Source organism: Uloborus diversus, chromosome 9 (genome assembly GCF_026930045.1).
Source record: "Uloborus diversus isolate 005 chromosome 9, Udiv.v.3.1, whole genome shotgun sequence".
Classification (NCBI taxonomy): Eukaryota; Metazoa; Arthropoda; class Arachnida; order Araneae; family Uloboridae; genus Uloborus; species Uloborus diversus.
Window position 1 is genome coordinate 52039166 of NC_072739.1, and position 23222 is coordinate 52062387.

At 37.9% G+C, this 23222-nt stretch overlaps 1 long non-coding RNA gene across 1 annotated transcript in view; it reads right to left on the reverse strand.

Moving 5' to 3' along the window:
* The window catches only part of LOC129229871 (uncharacterized), a 35060-nt gene extending 13054 nt beyond the window's left edge, over positions 1–22006 (reverse strand). Inside the window, exon 1 of the long non-coding RNA XR_008581120.1 lies at positions 21908–22006. This is a non-coding gene — a long non-coding RNA (uncharacterized LOC129229871). The remainder of the gene's footprint in view (positions 1–21907) is intronic.
* Between the last annotated feature and the right edge of the window lie 1216 nt (positions 22007–23222).

Consider the following 23222-nt stretch of genomic DNA (forward strand, 5'->3'; position numbering starts at 1 on the left):
TATTCAATTAAAAATTTCAACTATAACATTTATTTTTATTTTAGCTAATTTAAAAAAATAAAACTTAAATCAATTTGTAAAACAATTTGTTAAACAATTTTTGTTTTTGGGTGAAAAGTAAATATATTTCTAGTAAATATTCTAAACGTCTTTACATTTATTATTTTATGATATATAAAAAATAAATAAACCATTCCATAAACATATGTACAAAAATATTTAAATAAACATGGGTTTGAAATTGTATGTAAGGTAAACATCAGATATTTCTTTTACAACACGTTACCATGATTATCTGTTGTCAAATTAGTAACATACAAAATTATCAATTTATGCAGAATTGCAGCATTTACTATATTCAGTTGCGTTTGGATTTTTTTTTTGAATTTATAATTAATTACAAATAAGTATGTTTAAATTTAAGACCAAAAATTCAATGAATTCAAAAAAAGTTAAGTCAAAGAAATTATAAAAGGATGTCTGTGCTAGGACTGCGACCCAGAGAGCCCGTAGCACCTGTGGGAGGAGGGAGATCATTTTGTTATAATCATAATGCATATTTTAATCTGATGCTTCATTATATGTACAGACAATATAAATCTTGGCAAATAATATTGCACAGCAATCTTTAGAGGTTGGTGAGCAAGGAAGGAGATTGAGAAAATGTGGTATTTGCCACATTTACACACTCTACATTATCAATCAAGATATCATACAGTATATATATATATATATATATATATATATATATATATATATATATATATATATATATATATATATATTGGATGATAGCTAACTGAACAAAAATAAATAAATAGTGTAATTCAATCAGAGTCAAACTTTGGAAATGAAAGAAATTGAATATTTTTTCCTTTCAAAAATGCTCCCTGCAAAAATTTAATCCAATTAACATCTTTTATTTTGATAAATTTAAACAACTGATTCATGTCCCTTCTGTTCCAGGCTACATATATTAAGCCTAATTAGTCTGGTATCATGATCTGAAACTGAAAGTCCCCTTACTAATCTAGTAGCCCTTCTTTGAACTCTTTCCAATTCAGAAATATCTTTCCTGAGATAAGGCGACCAAAACTGAACAGTATACTCCTAATGAGCTCTTACTTAACTCCTATATAAAGGCAGAAGAACCTTCTTAGATGTAAGCAATAATTAAATACCTTTGTGCCGAGGAATAACAGGAAATATCTAACGTTGTTTAGCACAAATACACGGATTTCAGAATACACTTGTTTCGAGGTTTCAAGGAACCCCTTTTTCTTTGAATTGAAAAAGGGGTTCCTTAAAACCCCGAAACACGAGTATCCTGAAATCTGTGTATTTGTGCTAAACAACATTGGATATTTCCTGTTACTTCTTAGATGTGTTAGAAATAGATCTATTGATAAACCCAAGCATTCTGTTGGCATTGTTACTTGCAATGCTGCACTGTTGACTAAACTTGAAGTCCTGATTTATTAAGGTACCCAGTTCAATAACATTTTCTGCCCGACTAATGACTGAAACATGTAAAGGAAAACTCGTATGCCTATTTCCATGACCTAAGTGTAGCACTTGACATTTCCCTACATTAACTGACATACCCCACTTATCCGCCCACTTAGAAATATGATTTTTCGAGGCTGTTTTACTTGTTCTTCATTTTATACTCTCCTCATAACTTTTATATCATCAGCAAAATAATTCATGCTCCCAGAAATATTTTCGTTGTTGTCATTCATAAAACTGCTCATATTATTTTTCAAGGACTAGTTTCTTGTTTAAAGATGCATGTTTTAAAACTTATTTCAGAAAAATTATTTACAACTCTCATACTATTTATTTTGTTTTCGTACAATGCATTTAATGCACAAACATGCTAAATTTATAGTAAAATATGCATTTAATGCTTCTTAGACTTGAGCCAACTCGGAATCAAATGGGGGAGGGGGGGGTATCCACTAAAATATATTTTATCTTGAAATTGAATAAAAAATAAGTGAAATTGATTGCCAATTAGTATTTGCGCAAAAACGAAACAAGCACTAACAATTTTCTCTCTCTTTTTTTTTTCAGCAATCACGATTGCTTATTGCTTTCATTTGACTATTTTGATGTGCTATCATTTTATTTTCTCGCCAGCACCCTCTGCAGCATGACCGTCGACCGGTCCCTCACGATGCTGCTCCTATAGCGAAAACAGTCTCCAGGTTGCATCCATTGCTACACACACGCGCATACATACACAACCACACACACACAAAACATACACCTACACACACATACATACACTCAAACACATACACACACGCATACATACAGACAGAAGCCTTCCACCGATCCAAATACTTTAAGGATCTCGGTTTGCGACTCAATTCCGAGGGTACACAGCTGGATACTAACTCCAAGTTGTCAGAAATTTGTTTTGTTTCATGGGGTCTCAATCGCGTACTGTGATCTGACATTCGATCCTCCTTCTTAACACAGCAAAGAAGTATCTTTCGTACAACGCCATGATCGATGAGATAGATGCATGGAATCTAAGGGGAATTGCCCCCCCGTGTCCGTTTACCTTGTCGTGGTGGGGGGGCTTGCGGTGTGGTGAGTTCGGGGCGAGCTCTTGGGAGGAGTAGTGACCCCCCAGTTGCTCAAACAGAATATCGGCGGGAGGGGATCTTCTTCCCTTCCTTCCCTCATCACACTTACCAAATTCGGACGAAAACCCCTAAGCTAAGGTGTGTCAACCGTGCCGATGGCTGCGTGGTACCGGGGGTAGTCGGTGCCTCAAACGGGAGGCTTCAGGGATAGCAGGCGAACCCTGTCGTACGCAGCCTTACCTCTGTGTAGGGGGGCTACACAGGGGCTAGACCCCACTTTTCCCCCTAGTTCCCAGGTTTATTTATGGAAGATAACGTAAATAACCATTCTCCCCCTTGTGGGGAGCGTCAGAATGTTTTGTCTAGCACTGCTAAGTTTTTCATAATAAAGCGCAATGATCCAAATTTAAATTTAACTAAAGTTTCTCCATTTTTAATAAACAAAGCCCTAACACATTTAATTGGTGAATATCAATCTGTCAAAAAATTACGCAACGGCGAACTTTTAGTAGAAATAAAAGACAGCAAACAAATAAAACAAATAATGGCTATAAAACAAATAGGCTCATATCTTGTCAATGTAACAGAACACAAAACTCTAAATTTTTCGAAGGGGATAATTTCGGAACCTGACCTTCTCTTTACACCCGAGGAGGAAATCTTGGAGGGAATGAAGGAACAAAACGTGTGCGCAGTAAAAAGGATCACCATAAAACGCAATGGCGAAATGACTAACACCAAACATGTCATTCTGACATTTAACACACCTGTCCTCCCGCCACGTGTTAAAGCTGGCTATCTCTCTTGCCCAGTTCGCCCCTATATTCCAAATCCGCTCCGGTGTTTCAAATGCCAGCGGTTTGGACATTCGAAATTTGCGTGCCGTGGTACTGACACCTGTGCCAGGTGTGCAGAACCCGGTCACGACAGTAATACATGTAACAAGACCTACAAATGCGTAAACTGCAAAGGGGACCATCCTTCATACTCCAGATCATGCTCAAAATGGCTCACAGAAAAAGAAATTCAGATAATTAAAACAACACAAAAAATATCTTATCCAGATGCAAGAAAACTAGTTGAATCCCGCACACCAACAACAGGTCTTTCATATGCTTCAGCCGTTAAAAAGGTACTAAAGTCTGTAAGCACACAAACAGATACCCAAACCGATGCTTTTACTAATGCGAAAACTGTAAACACAACCAAATCAAATAAACAGAATAATAGCCCCAAATCTTTTCAGAAAAGTAATCAACAACAAATACAAAAAACAAATTCTGCTACTGTTAATGAAAACAAACCAATCACTCAAAATTCGAAAAAACTTATTGAAAAAAAGAAAATTATCCAAACGCGCGCAAAAATTGGGGTAGCCTCTAAACAGAGGCCCCCAAAACTTTATAACTTTAAAAAAGAGGACTTTTTACTTTCTAGCAAGAAAGTAAAATTGAACAAATCACAAATAGAAAAATTCCAACAACCTCCTCCCCAGGAGGAGGACGAGGATGTTGATTTTGAAGATCTACCGCCATCCGACGATGAAGGGTGGACGGACCATCCTCCTTCATGAGCTGCTTCCTCTTTTTCCGGCCGTTTCTCCTTTCTTTTTTCTCCATGGCCCTGAGCATTCTCTCTTGGAATTGTCAGAGTTACTCGCATAATGTCACAGACATCAAAGATCTTGTCGAATATCACCAACCGGCCATATTCTGTTTGCAAGAAACATTTCTGTCCCCTGTTGATAGACCGAGGTTGAAAGGTTTTGACATATACCGCAAGGACTGCTTGTCAGGTGACCGTCGTTGTGGAGGAGTGGCATTGCTAATCGCTAATGATTATGCATCCAGCCAGCTCAATATCAACACATCCCTGCAGGCAGTAGCTGCGCGTTCACCTTCACTCGCTGTTTACAATCTGTTCTATATATATTCCACCTTCTTACGACTTGAGAGGCGTGGAATTGCAAACACTTGTAGATCAACTTCCTCCCCCATTTGTCCTCTTGGGGGATTTTAATGGCCATAATCCTCTTTGGGGGAGTGCAGACTCCAACAGCAGAGGTTTAATAATAGAAAACTTTATTGAAGACAACGATCTATGTGTTCTTAACAACGGTGAAAATACCTATTTCCACCTTCCTACGCAAACCTACCATGCAATCGATCTTGCAATATCCTCACCTTCCTTTCTGCCACTTTGGGATTTCCAGGTGCAGGGTGGTCTCTACACCAGTGGCCACTTTCCTATCAAAATAACTTGTTCTGGACGCTGCAGCTATCAGCAGCATCAGCAAGGCCGTCTTCGCATTGATCGAGCTGATTGGGCAGTATTTACCCAGTTGGCAGAAATAACACCGGAAGACGTGACTGATATTGATATTGATGTTGCGGTAAAGCGAGTAACCGACATTATCTTAAACGCAGCGAACGCTGCTATACCAAGAACCTCTAAAGGCAGTATCAAATATCCTAAGCCATGGTGGAACTCTGCTTGCTAAGAAGCTCAGAAGAAACAAAAAAAAAGCATGGAACACATTTCGTCGTTATCCAACCGCGCAAAATCTTGTTGCACTTAAACGTGCTCGTGCTGAAGCTCGAAGGATTCGACGGAAAAGCCAGCGGGACTCGTGGAAGACCTATGTCAGCACCATCACGACGTCCACTCCATCAAAGACCGTATGGGGTAAAATTAAAAAAATTTCTGGCAACTACAATACATCTTGTGCTCCCATTCTAGAAGAAAACGGCAATATTTTATCTGATCACAAAGAGGTGGCTAACTGCCTGGCGACTCATTTGGCTGACGTCTCCAGCTCAAACAACTACTGTTCTAAGTTTTTAGCTATCAAATCACATAAAGAACAAAAAGTTCTAGATTTTAATTCGAACATTTTTAATCAATACATCACAAAATTTACCTTTCAAGAACTACATAATGCTTTACAAAAATCAAAAAACACATCACCTGGCCTTGACGAAATTCACAATAGCATGTTAAAAAATCTCAGCAGGTCCTCTTTGGAAAATATTCTGCAACTTTTCAATAGAATTTATTCTGAACACAGATTTCCAAAATTTTGGAGCCAAGCAATAGTAATTCCTATCCTTAAACCAAATAAACAAACTGATAAACCCGAGAGCTATAGACCTATAGCTCTAACAAGCTGCCTATGTAAACTAATGGAGCGGATGGTCAACGCGAGACTCATGTACATTCTTGAGTCAGGCCATCTGCTATCTTCCCATCAAAGTGGATTCAGGCGCGGCAGATGCACAGTCGACAACCTGCTGCTTCTTGAGACATCAATAAGGGAAGCATTTCTAAAACGAAAACATCTTGTGAGCGTATTTTTCGACATTGAAAAGGCATATGACCGTACCTGGAGGTATGGGATCCTCAAAACCCTGCACGAGTATGGGTTGCGAGGTAACCTACCAATCTTTCTTTCTAATTTTCTAAGAGATCGAACTTTTCGCGTACGTGTCAAGTCTGTTTTATCGGATACCTTCATCCAAGAAGAAGGAGTCCCCCAGGGAAGTGTGCTAAGCGTAACTCTTTTCATAATCGCAATCAATAGCTTAATTGATCAACTGCCTCCTTCTGTAAAAGGTACCATGTTCGTTGATGATTTTCAAATTTCTTTTTCTTCATCGAGCATGAGTATCATTGAAAGACAACTTCAAATAGCCATCAATAAAGTATCACAATGGGCGGAAGAAAATGGCTTCTCTTTCTCTGCTCAAAAAACCTTTTGCATTCATTTCTGCCGTAAAAGAGGTCTCCATCCTGATCCAAACCTTAACCTTAATAATCAACCAATAGTTGTAAAGGATCAGGGAAAATTCCTGGGTCTCATATTTGATAAAAAACTTAAATTTGTACTGCACATACAAGAACTGAGGAAAAAATGTTTATTGAAACTAAATATCCTGAAAGTCTTAGCAAACACATCTTGGGGTGCTGATAAAGAGTCTCTGTTGAGAATTTACAGGGCTCTTATACGCTCAAAACTTGATTATGGATGTCAAATTTATGGCTCTGCAGCGAAGAGCTATCTGAAAGCCTTGGATCCAATACATAATCAGGCACTGCGCATTTGCACAGGAGCCTTCCGAACCTCACCTATCAACAGTCTTCATATTCTAGCACATGAACAGTCTCTTAACAATAGACGTCTCAAACTTTCTTTAAATTATTACTTCAAAACAAAACCTTACACTAATCACCCACTACACCTTCATATTTTTAATCCATCAAATGTTCTGTTATTTCTACACCGTCCTTCGATGATCCCAACATTTGGGATCCGAATGCGTCGGATGCTGTCAGACCTGCAGCTATTAGATTTCAAAACCTTCAACACATTAAAACCAATTGAACCATGGTGTGAAGTAAATACATCTACTATCAATGACCTCGCTAAATTCCCTAAAGAGACTACACCAAATACAGCTTACCAGCAAATATTTTATGATACAAAATGCAAATATTCGGAATATAAAGATATTTTTACCGATGGATCAAAAGCAAACGATCACGTCGGCTTTTCTACAATAGTTGATGGTCATGTTATGGCAGAAAAATTAAACCCATCTTGCTCTGTATTTACTTCAGAAATAAAAGCCATATTTATATCTCTTCAGTCAATAGCCCAATCCAACTACAAAAAGTGGGTGATATACACTGACTCAAAGAGTTCAGTGGAAGCAATCACTCACTGCAATAATAATAGCCACCCTATAGCCATTCAGTCCTATCATTTGTTAAAAAATCTTATGCAAAACAATTTTAAAGTTCTCTTTTGTTGGATCCCTGGTCATGTAGGCATTGTAGGCAATGAGGCAGCCGATTCGGCTGCCAGAACTGCAAGTATTCTGGTTGACGACCGTGTTCCTTACGCTGACATCAAAAACGCCATTTCTGAATCTCTTAATACGCATTGGCAGCGGTCTTGGCATTCAGAAACCCAAAACAAACTGCGTTCAATTCAGCCCTCAACTAAAGGCTTTACATCATTGCCTCTCACCAGGAGAGAACAAGTTTTATTAGATCGACTTCGCATTGGTCATACTAGGTTCACACATAAATACCTTTTATGCCGTGAACCAGCTCCAATGTGCATAACTTGTAATGTCATTCAGACAGTGTTACATATTTAAAGTAACTGCCTAAATTTTAATCAAATACGTTTCAAATATTTTAATGATTTTAACCCTACTTTGAAGGAGTTGCTTGGGGACCAACCCCATCGCAATTTACACCCCTTCCTCCGGGAGATTGGTTTCTCCCTTTTAATTTAGTGTTTGTGTCGTCATTATGTGATTTCGTCCTTTTTATATTTTTCAAGATATTGTTTTATCCATTTTTTCGTAATATGTTTTTAGCATTTATATGTTTTTAAGGTGTTCCTTTTTTAATACTACATCTTGAAGGTTTATGCTTTTACTTCAAAAAATACTTTGTTTTACTTTTTTGATTCATTCTTAAATGAAAACTAAATAAAATATAACAAAAAATCGTTTGGCGCAGTATAGCCCTTAAGGGCTCTTGCGCCATAAAAAATCAACTAACCAACCAACCAACCAACTAAGGGGAATTGAGAGACCATTCCCACATTTAAAGAAATCAAAGGCGAAACATCTAGATGATGGTTTGCCTATATGATTTCTTTGAAACTTTCATCTGTTCTTTTTTCATTATCTATATTTAGAAATTTACCTGTTTTTTCCACAGGGGTGCCTTCAATTAAGCAATTTTCGCGTCCAAAGTATGCATTTTGCCCTTTAATGCACTTCAAAAAAGCTCTAGTTGGAGCATCACAATTGCAGTGACTTATTTTTATTGCATATTTCACATCATTCTTATGTAACCATTTACCATCAGATGGTTAATTTCGTAAACAAAATTTTCTAAGAAAGTATTGATACACTTTGTCTTTGAATTGCCGCAGTAACAAGCAATGACGAATGGAGAATCAGGATTTTGGCTTAGTAAGCCAAGCAGAGATAGTCCATCAACATTGATTCGTAGCTCAATTACATTGCCAACAACTGCATCGTTCAAGTTCAGCCTATTCAATGCATTACTAATGCCATAATAGAAATACTTTCCTTCATCTATATTTTTAACATTCGTTGTACGGCTTGTGCCCAAGAGAGTACGACTATCCAATGGCAGATTGGAAATTTCCTTTGCTTGCAGAATTTGCAATAAACCGTTCAATGTAACATGTGCCATTCGGTTATTTAAGGCCCAATCGCGCAAATTGACTTCAAAATTAGAATTTGCCAACATTGGCATACGTATGATTGAGTGGGTCTGTGAACTACTTGGGCTTACTCTATTTTGTTCAGAAATAAATGTCATTTAAGCAGTCTGAATCACTCTGTGACACATTACATCTGTTCCAAACTTCAGCATAAAAGTACAAATGCATAGTTTCATTATCAGATAATTCAGAAACAGGTTGTAAAAAAAAAATAAATCTCAATTTGAAGGTATTGATATGGATGCAACTAGTTAAACTATTAGATATCAAGGAAATTCGAAATATTGCAAATTGCCACCCCATCGCAATTTGTACTCCTTCCTCCAGGAGATTAGCTTCTCCTTTAATTTAGTGTTGTGTTGTCAGAATGTAATTTTGTCCTTTTCTTGTTAATCAAGGTTTATTGTCAACCTATTGTTTTATCCATTTAAATGCTTTTAATATTTACATGTTCTTTACTACTTATTTCAAAATACTGAAGTTTTATACGTTTTCCCTCAAAACAAGTTTACTTTTACAATATCGTGACTTTAAATAAATAAATAATAAAAAAAAAAGTTTGGCGCAGCATAGCCCTCGAGGGCTTTTGCGCCATTAAAACTAAATAAACCAACCAACCAACCTCGGCAAATATACTAAGAAAACTCAAGTTGTTATCTTGAACGATGTTGAACTTCTTGCAAACAAAGTGGCTATGCTTGCAAATAACGAATCTTGTACTGAAGTTAACACAAGAACATGATGGTGTATGAATGCAAACATTGCAATCAATACACGAAGTTGAACAATCACACCTATTAACTTCAACTTCCACATCATATGTTATATTGTGGAATATAACCTTGAATTTTACTAACGATGATTAAGTAGCAGTCCATTTTTGTAACTGCATACATACTTTCATCATTGTTTCACTTTCTGCATGTCTCTAATAAGTTTGACACGGTTTGTTAACTTTCCCCTTTCGATATATACAAAGCTATTAATTAGTTTTTTGGTTACTGCTTTTAGGATGATGTTTAGCGATTTATCCAGTCTTTTCTTTACTAAACCACCTCTTTCTTCGTACTTGATTTGAAGGTGCCGCCGCTCAAGCCTCATATTCACTTTGAGTCCTTTTCTATAGTAGTATGCCCACTTCTCCTCTCTGCATACATAATACTCTTTAAAATAAATAAAAAATGCTTCCTCTTTTTCATATTTAGCCAAAAAATCTTCAACATATTTTTTAAATGTTGTTACATCTAATTCATGCATTAGCTTTTTAGTCATTTTTCACTCTCTCTTATTTCGTCATTTTTTACTTTAGAGTTCAAGTTTTTGTTGAAAATTTTCATTATGTGCCATGCACGTAGCAAATGCTTTGGTTCTTTTTCAAATACCTTGTTCCATGCATTTAAAAGAGAGATTGTGTCATCAGTCATTAGTACTTCAGCCTCAAAATCTTGTAACTTTTCTTTGATGGCATAGAAAAAAGATTTTAAACTTTCTGCAGTAATTCTTTTATAGAAAAAAAAAATACCACAGGTAGTCCTGTATGGTTTTTATCATGAACTAGAACTGTTGTTAAATAAAATTCATATTGGTTAGTACCATGTGTAGAATCCAACATTACGCATTCTCTACCGTACAAATCTAACATTTCTATTTGGGCTTCGATTGAAATTTCCAATAAAAATTCTTCTTCAATAAATGGATATTCTTCTAGTTTTTCCCCGATTGGCTTGTACAGAAGCACCGGATTGTAGTCTTCTGCATCATTTTCCGCACACTTCTATCGATAGCCATTGCATTCTTTTTATGCACAACGCTGCTAACGTTAAAATTTCTTGCAGCACTAAATATCTTGCCGTGTTGTTAGGCCCAATCGCTTGCTCGGGGAGAACTGCGCTTGCGTTTTGTCCATGACAACGGTGATTGGTACACCAGAATTCAGCGAATTGGCTATTTTGTTATGATCCTTTTTTGCAAATGTAGTTTGCCAACTTAGCATTTATGTTCATCATGGGTAAACTGGTATATTCTACCGTTATTTAAGTTGCCTCATGAACAATTTCTTTAGTTTCTTTCATTACTGCAGGACAAGTTATGCCAGCCTTAATTGTTCCAGAATATTTGGAATGTTGTTTTTTATCACCCACTGGATTTTCAAATTTTTGGATGACCACTTCTGTGACATCTTAAGTATCGAACCTCTGAATTTTCGTTAATTTTAGTGACGTGCAGGGTGAAGAAAGCAACAGTTTGCTTCTCAATTTCTGCTTTACACCTGTCAAAATCAGACTGACAAAAAATACCTTTTTAAGGAAAATTAACTTGATGTCAGGGTGTTCATCATCGAACAGCACCGCAAAATTTTTTATTATCAAACGTTCTGATCCTAATTTAAATTTAACAAAAGTATCTCCTTTTCTCATCAACAAAGCCCTCGTTAATCAAATAGGGGAATTTCAATCAGTTAAAAAATTGCGTAATGGTGAGCTCCTCGTCGAAATAAAACATCAAAAACAAGCCACATCCATTATGTCTGTCAAACAAATAGGATCCTATCTTGTAACTGTTACCGAACATAAAACCCTTAATTTTTCCCGAGGAATAATATCAGAACCTGACCTTCTCTTTACACCCGAGGAGGAAATATTGGAGGAAATGAAGGACCAAAACGTAAGTGCAGTAAAAAGGATTACAATAAAACGCAATGGCGAAATGATCAATACTAAACATATCATTCTAACATTTAAAACACCCGTCCTCCCTCCACGTGTTAAAGCTGGCTATCTCTCTTGCCCAGTTCGCCCCTATATTCCAAATCCGCTCCGGTGTTTCAAATGCCAGCGGTTTGGACATTCGAAAATTGCGTGCCGTGGTACTGACACCTGTGCCAGGTGTGCAGAGCCCGGTCACGATAGTAATACATGTTCTAAGACCTATAAATGCGTAAACTGCAAGGGGGAACATCCTTCATACTCCAGATCATGCCTAAAATGGATCTCAGAAAAAGAAATTCAGGTGATTAAAACAACACAAAAAATATCCTATCCAGACGCAAGAAAACTGGTTGAATCTCGCACACCTACAACAGGCCTTTCATATGCAGTAGCCATCAAAAAGGTATTTAAATCTGCAAGCACACAAACAGATGCAGAAACTGAAACCTCAACTAATCCCAAAACCGTAAACACAACCAAATCAAATAAACAAACTAATAGTCCAAAATCTTCTTTTAAGAAAACTAACCAAAATCAACAACAAAAACAAAAAACAAATACTGTATCTGTTGCTGTTAATGAAAACATTCCTATCGCACAAAATTCGAAAAAACTAATTGAAAAAAAGAAAATTATGCAAACACGTGCTAAAATTGGGGTGGCCACTAAACAGAGGCCCCCAAAATATTATAATTTTAAAAAGGAGGACTTTTTGCTTTCCAGCAAAAAAGTCAAATTGACTAAATCCCAACTACTTCCTCCCCAAGAGGAAGACGAGGATGTTGAATTTGAAGATCTTCCGCCATCCGACGATGAAGGGTGGACGGACCATCCTCCTTCATGAGCCGCTTCCTGTTCTTCCGGCCGTGCCTCCTTCCTTTTTTCTCCATGGCCCTGAGCATTCTTTCTTGGAATTGTCAGAGTTACTCGCATAATGTCACGGATATAAAAGATCTTGTCGAATTTCACCAACCGGCCATATTCTGTCTGCAAGAAACATTCCTATCGCCCACTGATAAACCGAGGTTGAAAGGTTTCGACATATACCGCAAGGACTGCTTGTCAGGTGACCGTCGTTGTGGAGGAGTGGCTTTGCTAATCGCTAATGATTATGCATCTAGCCAGCTCAATATCAACACATCCCTGCAAGCAGTAGCTGCGCGCGCTCACCTTCACTCGCTGTTTACAATTTGTACTGTATATATTCCACCTTCTTACGACTTGAGAGGCGTGGAATTGCAAACACTTGTAGATCAACTTCCTCCCCCATACATCATCTTGGGGGATTTCAATGGCCATAATCCTCTCTGGGGGAGTCCCGACTCCAACAGTAGAGGTTTAACAATAGAGAATTTTATCGAAGACAATGATCTTTGCATTCTTAACAACGGCGAAAACACTTATTTTCATCTTCCTACCCAGACTTACCACGCCATCGATCTCGTTATATGTTCACCTTCTTTTCTGCCACTTTGGGATTTCCAGGTGGAGGGTGGTCTCTACACCAGTGGCCATTTTCCGATCAAGATAACCTCTACTGTACGCTGCGGCCATCAGCAGCATCAGCAAGCCCGACTTCGCATTGATCGAGCTGATTGGGCAGCATTTACCCAGTTGGCAGAAATTAAATCTGAAGACGTGATTGATATTGATATCGATGTAGCCGTAAGCCGAGTAACCGACATAATATTGACGGCAGCGAACGTTGCAATTCCAAGAACCACTAAAGGTAGGATCAAATTTCCTAAGCCTTGGTGGAACATCGATTGTCAGGAGGCTCATAAGGCACAAAGAAAAGCATGGAGCACTTTTCGTCGGTATCCAACCACACAAAATCTTGTGGCTCTTAAACGAGCTCGTGCTGAAGCTCGGAGGATTCGACGAAAAAGCCAGCGGGACTCGTGGCAGGCCTATGTCAGCACAATCACGACGTCCACCCCATCTAAGACGGTGTGGGGTAAAATTAAAAAAATTTCTGGCAACTACAATACGTCTTGTGCTCCCATTCTGGAGAAAAATGGTCAACTTTTGTCGGATCACAAAGAGGTGGCTAACTGCCTGGCGACTCATTTAGCAGAAGTGTCCAGTGCAAATAACTACTGCAAAAAATTTTTAACTATCAAATCACGCAAAGAACAAAGAGTTCTAGATTTTAATTCAAACATTTTTCATCAATACAACACAAAATTTACATTTCAAGAACTAGATATTGCTTTACAAAAATCAAAAAACACATCACCTGGCCCTGACGAAATACACAATAGTATGTTAAAAAACCTAAGCAGGTCTTCATTAGAAAATATTCTGAGACTATTTAATAGAATTTATTCTGAGCACAAATTCCCCAAATTCTGGAGCCAAGCAATAGTAATTCCTATTCTTAAACCAAACAAACAACCTGACAAACCCGAGAGTTACAGACCTATAGCTCTCACAAGCTGCCTTTGCAAAGTAATGGAGCGGATGGTAAACGCCAGGCTCATGTACATTTTGGAGTCTTGCCATCTGCTATCTTCATATCAAAGTGGATTCAGGCGCGGCAGATGTACCATAGACAACCTACTGCTTCTCGAAACATCAATAAGAGAAGCATTTCTCAAACGAAAACATCTCGTGAGCGTATTTTTTGACATTGAAAAAGCATATGACCGTACCTGGAGATATGGCATTCTCAAAACCCTGCACGAGTATGGGTTACGAGGTAATCTACCCCTCTTTCTCTCTAATTTTCTTAGAGATCGAACTTTTCGCGTACGTGTCAAGTCTGTTTTGTCAGATACCTTCATTCAAGAAGAAGGAGTTCCCCAGGGAAGTGTACTAAGCGTAACTCTTTTTGTAATAGCAATCAACAACTTAATCGAACAACTGCCTCCCGCTGTCAAGGGTACCATGTTCGTTGATGACTTTCAAATTTCTTTCTCTTCATCGAGCATGAGTATCATTGAAAGACAACTTCAAATCGCTATAAATAAAGTATCACAATGGGCAGAGGAAAATGGCTTCACTTTCTCTGCTCAAAAAACCTTCTGCATCCACTTCTGCCGTAAAAGAGGGCTTCACCCTGATCCAACACTTCTCCTTAACAATCAACCAATAGCTGTAAAAGATCAAGGAAAATTCCTTGGTCTCACACTTGATAATAAACTTAAATTTATACCGCATATACAAGAGCTAAAAAAGAAATGTTTACTGAAATTAAATATCCTTAAAGTCTTAGCGAACACTTCTTGGGGTGCTGATACAGAGTCTCTGTTAAGAATATACAGGGCTCTTATACGCTCAAAACTTGATTATGGATGCCAAATTTATGGCTCCGCGGCAAAAACCTACCTGAAAAGTCTGGATCCAATACATAATCAGGCACTGCGCATCTGCACAGGAGCATTCCGAACCTCACCTATCAACAGTCTCCATATTCTTGCTCATGAACATTCTTTAAACAATAGACGCCTCAAACTTTCCTTGAACTTCTACTTCAAAACAAAACCTTACACTGATCACCCTTTACACCTTCATATTTTTAATCCATCTAATGTTGTCTTATTTCTTCATCGTCCTTCTGCAACCCCAACGTTTGGGATCCGAATGCGCCAGGTGCTCTTAGATTTGCAACTGTCAGATTTAAATACTCTTAATAAAATAGAACTAATTGAACCATGGTGCGAAGTAAATATATCAACCATCAATGACCTGGCTAAATTCCCTAAAGAGACTACCTCTAATGCTGCTTATCAGCAAATATTTTCTGATACAAAATGTAAATATTCTGATTACCATGTCATTTTCACTGACGGATCAAAAGGAAACGAACACGTCGGCTTTTCTACAATAGTGGATGGTCACGTTACGGCAGAAAAATTAAACCCATCTTGCTCTGTATTTACTTCAGAAATAAAAGCCATATCTACATCTCTCCAATCCATAACCCAATCCAATTACAAAAAATGGGTGATATACACTGACTCAAAGAGCTCAGTGGAAGCCATCACTCACTGCAACAATAACAGCCACCCTATTGTCCTTCAGTCATATCATTTATACAAAAATCTTATAAAAAACCAATTTCATGTTCTCTTCTGTTGGGTCCCTGGTCATGTGGGAATTGCTGGCAATGAAGCAGCCGATTCAGCTGCCAGAGCCGCAAGTATCCTGGTTGATGACACTGTCCCTTTTGACGACATTAAAAACGTAATTTCTGAATGTCTTAACACGCATTGGCAGCGGTCCTGGAATCTTGAAACACAAAATAAATTACATTCCATCCAGCCCTCGGCTAAAGGTTTCACATCTTTACAACTTACCAGGAGACAACAAGTATTACTAGCTCGACTTCGCATTGGTCACACAAGGTTCACTCACAAATACCTCTTATGTCGCGAACCAGCTCCAACGTGCATTACATGTAATGTGAATCAGACAGTGTTGCACATTTTATGCAACTGCCCTAATTTTAACCAGACACGTTTTAAATATTTTAATAATTTTAACCCCTCTTTGAAGGAGTTGCTGGGGGACCCACCCCATTGCAATTTGTACTCCTTCCTCCAGGAGATTGGATTCTCCCTTTTAATTTAGTGTTTGTGCCGTTAAAATGTGATTTGTCTTTTTCTTGTTATTCAAGGTGTTTTATCCAACATATTATTTCATACGTTGTTTAAATGTTTTTAATGTCTACTTGTTTTTTATTACTTATTTTAAACTACCTTTGTTTATAGCTTTCACCTGAAAACACGCTTACTCCTATACTTATCTATATATTTTATCCCAAAAAATCGTTTGGCGCAGTATAGCCCTGAAGGGCTCTTGCGCCATAAAAAATAAACAAACCAACCAGGGTGTTCATCCACTATGTGTTTATGCAGATCTACAATTGTTCGTGTTTTCAAACTGCAAATGCGACATATTTGGGAGCCAGTTCCATTATCCAGGAAATGATTTTTTTTTCATGACGGCGCAGATTATCCTTCCGAGAAAAAGTTACACAGCGTAGAGAACATGAAAATGTCTTCACACCATGAGCAAGATCTATTCGCTCTGTATCCGTCGTGTTCTGTGTCCGTTCCGTAGCCATGACATCATTCACCAAAATCCGTTCCGAGTCGTCATCCAAATTATTCGAAGTCAGGCATGAAAGTTTTCCGCGTTTTCGCAAGCTATCCGCGCTGTTTCTGAGATCGATGCAAATCCGTCGAGAACTCGTGAGTGGAAATAGGGGGGGGGGGGGGGGGGGGGGGTCTGCGACGTAAGACGATCTCTGACTTCCGTGTATCGCGGATGCCACCGCGGTAAATCTCCTAGCGATAAGAGCAGCTCACGTACAGAGCAAAGGCAGGGTTACTTTCGTGCGGTCCAATGACGATCTTCTCCCGTCGCGCATTTTCAAACGGGGAAGAAGGCTTGCGTTCGTTTACAGACCGGTGGCTACCGGTCGGTTGAATAACGTCGCTGTATTGCTCTAGCATGCGCTGACGTCATTAGCTGTCATGTGATCAACCGACCGGTAGCTACCGGCCGAGGTCGGCAAAGTCTCGAAGGCGATAGCAGTCTAGCAAAAGCGTCCATTCAAATAAATAACTGTAACTTGTACTTTCAGTGCGATGTTGTTATTGCTTAGCTTGTGTTGGTGCACATGCACGTGGGAGGGATTAATTATTCGTTTTTGTTCATAAAGTGAAGCTGTAACGAGCATTTGCCTTTATCCATCATCATTAATATCTTAACAGTTAATGAAGAGCATAAAGTGCGTGAAATAGATGGTGGTGAGAAGAATAAATTTAAATTTTCTTGGTTGGAAAATAAATTAAAAATAAAAGTAAAAGATGAAGAATATGAAGTTACTCTGAAGGATTGCATACAAAAGATCGATGTTAGCGGCAAAGCGAAGTGCGAACTGTGCAGAGAATAATAAATTGTCCCTAATTTTATGAATTTTCACAAGTATCATTTATCTCTTCCATCATTATTTATTGGTTGTTTTTCATATTCAAGAATTTTTGTCTTCATTAAGTGTTTTTATTCTAAAGATTTTCTTTCTACAACATAAGGGAAAAATTCATATGGAAACTTAGTGTGTTTTATGACTATAATACATTCAAGATGTTTAGCAAATTTTTCTTTACATAAATTATGAAATAATCATTTATCAATGGTTCTCAAACCCAAAGACTTTGTTCTAATTGAGGAATATTGCTGGAAATAAAAGTAAGATTTTTTTTGTGTTATTGGATTTATATTTACACAAGTAATTTTGTAAATGCATTTATTGATGTATGTATGCTCATTTTTTATAGTATGTGCGTATGGTGTGATATTTTTAGTGTTCGCAAAAAGTTCAGCTTTTTTTTGTCAGCTGGCACTTTCATGCCTGGAAGTTGACCCTGAAAAGGGCCTTTTTTTTGAAAATCATCAGACATGGCAAAATAGCACGCTGTAAACAGAATATAAAAGATACAATTCAACCGTTCTTCACAGCTAAGTTTCCGAGAATGTGCATTAGTTTGCTTTGAAGCGGAGCGGAACAGTGAAAAATCTCTACTTTTGCCCACCTGTAAGGGAAATGGAACGATCCACTCCGGTAAAGAGTGAGTTTGAAAAAGAAGGGCTAGTTTTCTTTTCCCATTAAGTCCCAGTCTTTTAAAAGTTTCTACAGTGCCCGTCGTCATCCTATCTTTAGGCATTGCGTCGAGCCGTCCTTCACAGAGCTCTCCTGCTCTTAGAGGCTGCACCCAATTTCTCCTTGAAGGAAGGCTCGACGCAAGTGCATGAGTGGCTAGAAGCGTTGAACATAACTTTTTACTACATTTTTCCATGAATATCATGATTAGCCTAAAATCACGTGGAATCACCAATTTAAATTCGCAGCAAACCGAATCATTGAAGAGAAGTCCAGTAAAAATAAACTAACACCATTCTTCCAGATCAGAACTAACAAGAATGAGTTTAGGATACTCACACAGAGATAAATGTTTAGAATGTATCATAGTTTTAAAATTTGCTTTTTAAATGTCAAATTTTATTCCGGCTGGTTTATTTGCTTTTTACTTAGCACTAGCACTGACGTACAGTTGTACAATACCTCACCTTCTTCATCACCATAAAAGGCCTTAAAGATGTATTTGGTATTACACTGCTCAAAACAATTAGGGGAGCAAGCAAAAAAATCAAGAAAACCGTGCGATACAGCCGCGTATTGGCATAAAATGGGTAGTACATGCGTATCCATGTGTAATACAGAGAAAAAAAATAAAACAATGTGAAATTAAGCTTTAATTATTTGAAAATATGGGAAAAACACGAAAAGATGATTTAGGGCAACAATTTGGTTGCATGTAAACGATAAAAAAAAGGCTCTGAATTGACATGATGCATGAGTTTTAATAGGCCGTGTGGTCTCCTCGAACAGCTAAGACTGCTGCACACCTGTTTGCCATGGATGCGATGAGGTTATCGATCAGACTTTGGGGAATATTGTTCCATTCCTCAAGAAGTGCAATCTCCAAGTCTGGGACAGTCACAGGCGGCCTTGGCCGCACAGCAATGCGTCGTCCGAGCATGTCCCAAACATGCTCAATTGGATTCAGGTCAGGAGAGCACGCTGGCCATTCCATACGTTGTATTGTTTCAGCTTCAAGCATGTTCTCCACCAGACGAGCTCTATGTGGTCTGGCATTATCATCCTGGAAAATAAAGGAATCGCCAATGGCTCCAGCGTAAGGGATGACATGAGATCGCAGTATCTCGTCTGCATACCTGCGGCCCGTCAAAGTGCCATTCCGAATGATATGCAGGTCCGTACGTCCGCCTATGCTGATTCCACCCCATACCATCCAACCAGCTCGTCTGTATTGTGACCTTTCACGAGCGAATGCGGGGTTATTTCGGGTGCCCCTCTCCCGCCATACCAGAACGCGTCGAGTGTCACACTCCAGACTGAATCGGGACTCGTCTGTAAACAGCACTTGGCTCCAATCATGTTGCTGCCAATATCGATGTTCAGCAGCCCATCTTCTTCGGGCCGCACGGTGGCGTGGGGTCAACGGAATGCAGACCATTGGCCTACGTGCATAGAGCCCTCCCCCATGAAGCCTATTACGTACTGTTTGGCTGGACACCCTTCGTCCTGTTGCCAAGAACAACTGTCTTTGCAGCTGAGTAGCATTCTCTGTTCTGTTTCGACGGGCTGTTAACCGTATATACCGGTCATCAGTTGCTGTAGTGGCGCGTGGCCGACCTTGCCCTGGTCGACGTCTGACATTTCCTGTTTCTTGGAATCGATTCCACAGTCTTGCAACAACACTTCTGGCGACTCCAACAGCGTCCGCGACACTCCGTTGTGTTTGGCCTGATTCCAGTCGGCCTATGACACGCCATGCCATGGACTCAGGTAAATCACGTTGTTCAGACATTCTCTTAAGCTTGTCTCAAAAACAGAAAGACTGCGCAATCAAATCTCACAGTTACGGCAATAAAACAGACGTGTCTGCAACATCCCGATTTCTGGCCTTATCTTCTTTTTCTGGTTTGTGACGTCATGGACTTTGATTTGCATATAAAGTTTTCTTCTTCCGTTTATTGGCAGGCTGTAATTTATGGAGGATTCATTTTATGTTACTTATTGGTAGACATCTTTGCGCAATTCTGTTAAAACCATGTGCTCCCCTAATTGTTTTGAGCAGTGTACATAGTGCTTGTATCTATGATGTGGTTGGTATTACATACCGTAAAACGGTACAACTTTGTGCCAAGGGGAGCAACAATGGGCCACTGTTGCCATTGCGATGATTTTGCTCTATAGTGGCCTATTTTTCGAATTTACGAGCTCCAAAAAAAAAATAATAATAATAACCTGGTAGTGTAACCATTTAGGTAGTTAAAGACGCTTCATCAGAAATTGCCATTGTTTTTGTATGCCTCAGATAACTTAGTCGTTCTTAGTGCGTGATTCGACTCACTCGTGGAAGAGCCATAAGTCTCCTTTGGGCAGACAAATAAAACTTTTCCAAAATCTAGTAAGTTCAGATTTGCTTTACTAATTTGTCAGTTATGAATTAAGCCGCTTGTTGACTAAAAATGTTTCGTAGTTTTCACAAGCTCTCAACATTTATCGAAAATGGGAATGTTGGGGTACAACAATGGGCCATCTATTTTTCATGGTATTCTTCAGATATAGTTCATACTGAAAGAATTCTTTTTCGACTTCTTTTTAGTAGTTTCCAAGTAGCACCTAAGTTTTGTGCTTTGTTGCGATGAAATGATGTATATGAATAATACTTGAGATTTTTACTGGTGTTTGTGTTTTGAGCAGTGTACGATACACATCTTCACCGGTCTTAAGTTTAATATTTTGTAAGTAGATTGTGTAATGGATTAGGAAGCATGAGAAATGGGATACCGTTTTATAGTATAAATCTAAATCCAGATGAAACTTATGCATCTAATATGTGAGTTTGCTTCTAAGAAAAATCGTGGGGGATGTTTAAACCTTCGACATAAGTAACAGAATCTTTTAGTTCTCGAAAAGCATTTTATCAGACGATATACATTGTGCTATCTCCCATTCTGCTATAAACTCTTTTTGCTTAGTATGTCCTCACATGCTTATATTTTTATCTTTCTCAAAATCCACCCTCTATTGCAATCACTACACATCATTATGCTTGGAAGAACAACAACGCGCTCTGTAGCTATTGTGGGCGTCACCGAAAAGGGAGCGAATAACAAATGTTCTGGTTGATTAGTTAGCCCCACTAAGTGAAAACGGTAAATAAAGATTTTTCACCCAAACAACTGCTTGAATACAATTTTTGAGCAGTACCCATCAGCTGTTAAAGGTTGAATATTAAAAAAAAAATAATAATTTTAAAAAAATGAAAAATGATTTCAATCATTTTTATGGGACATTTATAACCGCTTAACTTTAAAAAAACTAGCACCAGACAAAATAGTATAATAATGTGCAAGTTTAATGCGAATCGGTCACGCATTAACATAGATATCAGCATGTATAAGAGCGCACGGCCGCCATCTTGGATGACGTCTTTGCAGGAGAATGGACCGGGCGGTCGATGTCCACACAAGTCCAAAATACTTCACAGGACACCTACTGAACATTTTTGGGGAAAACAAATACCTCCCTACTCAAACTTTCCTACAGAAGTGCTGTCAGATCCAGGACTAATATATCCTATATTTTAAAGAATATTAAAATGAAACTTAACCCTCCCCCCCCCTTACAAATTTCTTAATTCGCCTTTGGCATTGATATTATATATTTTTACAATATCTATTTAGCCATATACTCAAAGAAATGTTTTGACTAAAAATAATCTTACTTTTCATATTGTTCATTTGGCTCAATGAACTTCATCAATTCGTAGAATTTCTATTTCCTCTTTAAAACTGTTGCACCAGTACCGCAAGCCGTTGTTTCTAAAAAAAAAAAGTGCCTACTTAAAAAGTAACATTGCAAATGCAGAACTTAAATAAATAAGATAATTTGAACGGAAAACGTGCACTTAACATCTACACCCATCGTCTGTGCTATGGATGTCTATGAATTATTTCTTTTAAATTGATCTTTGTTGTCATCCCTGCTAGAATCGTAGAGCCAGTGATAACGACGTACTTCATAAATCAACAACTCACTAAATCGAATATTGGATTCAGCCATCTTAATAAATAAAACACGATAATAAAAAAACACGAACTAACAACACGAAGCATGACAAGAATATGGCGTCTTGCTTGCACTGCTCCTTGACGCTTATTGGCTGTCCCACTTTTGACGGCCGTCGGATATCAAGGTTCTTCTGATCGAAACGGATCCCGTCCAAGATGGCTTGCTGTCATGGCAACCAGCAAAGAAAGTCCACCAAAATTTTATTTCGAGTTATTTTTAGAGTGAGGACATTCTATATTGTTAAAATATACAATTAAATTATAAATTTCAGAATATCTTGTTAATATTAACCCATATTGGACTGAATTAATTTTTTATCAAAAATTAAACTTTTAATGGATTTATTTTATGGATTAGGATCAAAGATTCATGATTGTTCAGAAATTTAAAAAAAAAAAAAAATTGTATATTTGAAACTAGAGCCAAATTTGTTGCGTGACATATTTGTCACGTTAGGTTAATGCGCGTACAAAATCTTTGAAATTTTTAGTACATATCAAATATTTACAATTTACGGGTTTCAAAGGATAACTTTAAACTAAGACAATAAAAAATACATTATTTATAACTTATCTACAATTTTAAAAGTCTGTTATACAAAAATCTTGTTTATTTGAGAGCAAAAAACCAGAGATAACTTACCTTTTGGTTTCTAATATTCTGCGAGAACAAAAAATGTATATCTTTCTTGACATGAAGCAACACATAAACAAATTTACAGCAAAAAAAATAACAAATAATGACATTTAATACACAAAAAAAATGTAAAAAGTATTTATTATTGGTGTTGAATACGTTTTTTTATTGTTTCAAATGGAAAGGTTGAAAGCAATCAACACAAAGTCCTACTTGGCACTTTGAACAAATCGTTTTTACAGCTCGAGAGCATAAAGAACCTGCACATCTACGTCTCTTATTGTTGAGAGTATTTACAACGAAATGATCAGTTCTGTCGAGACGGACCGAGT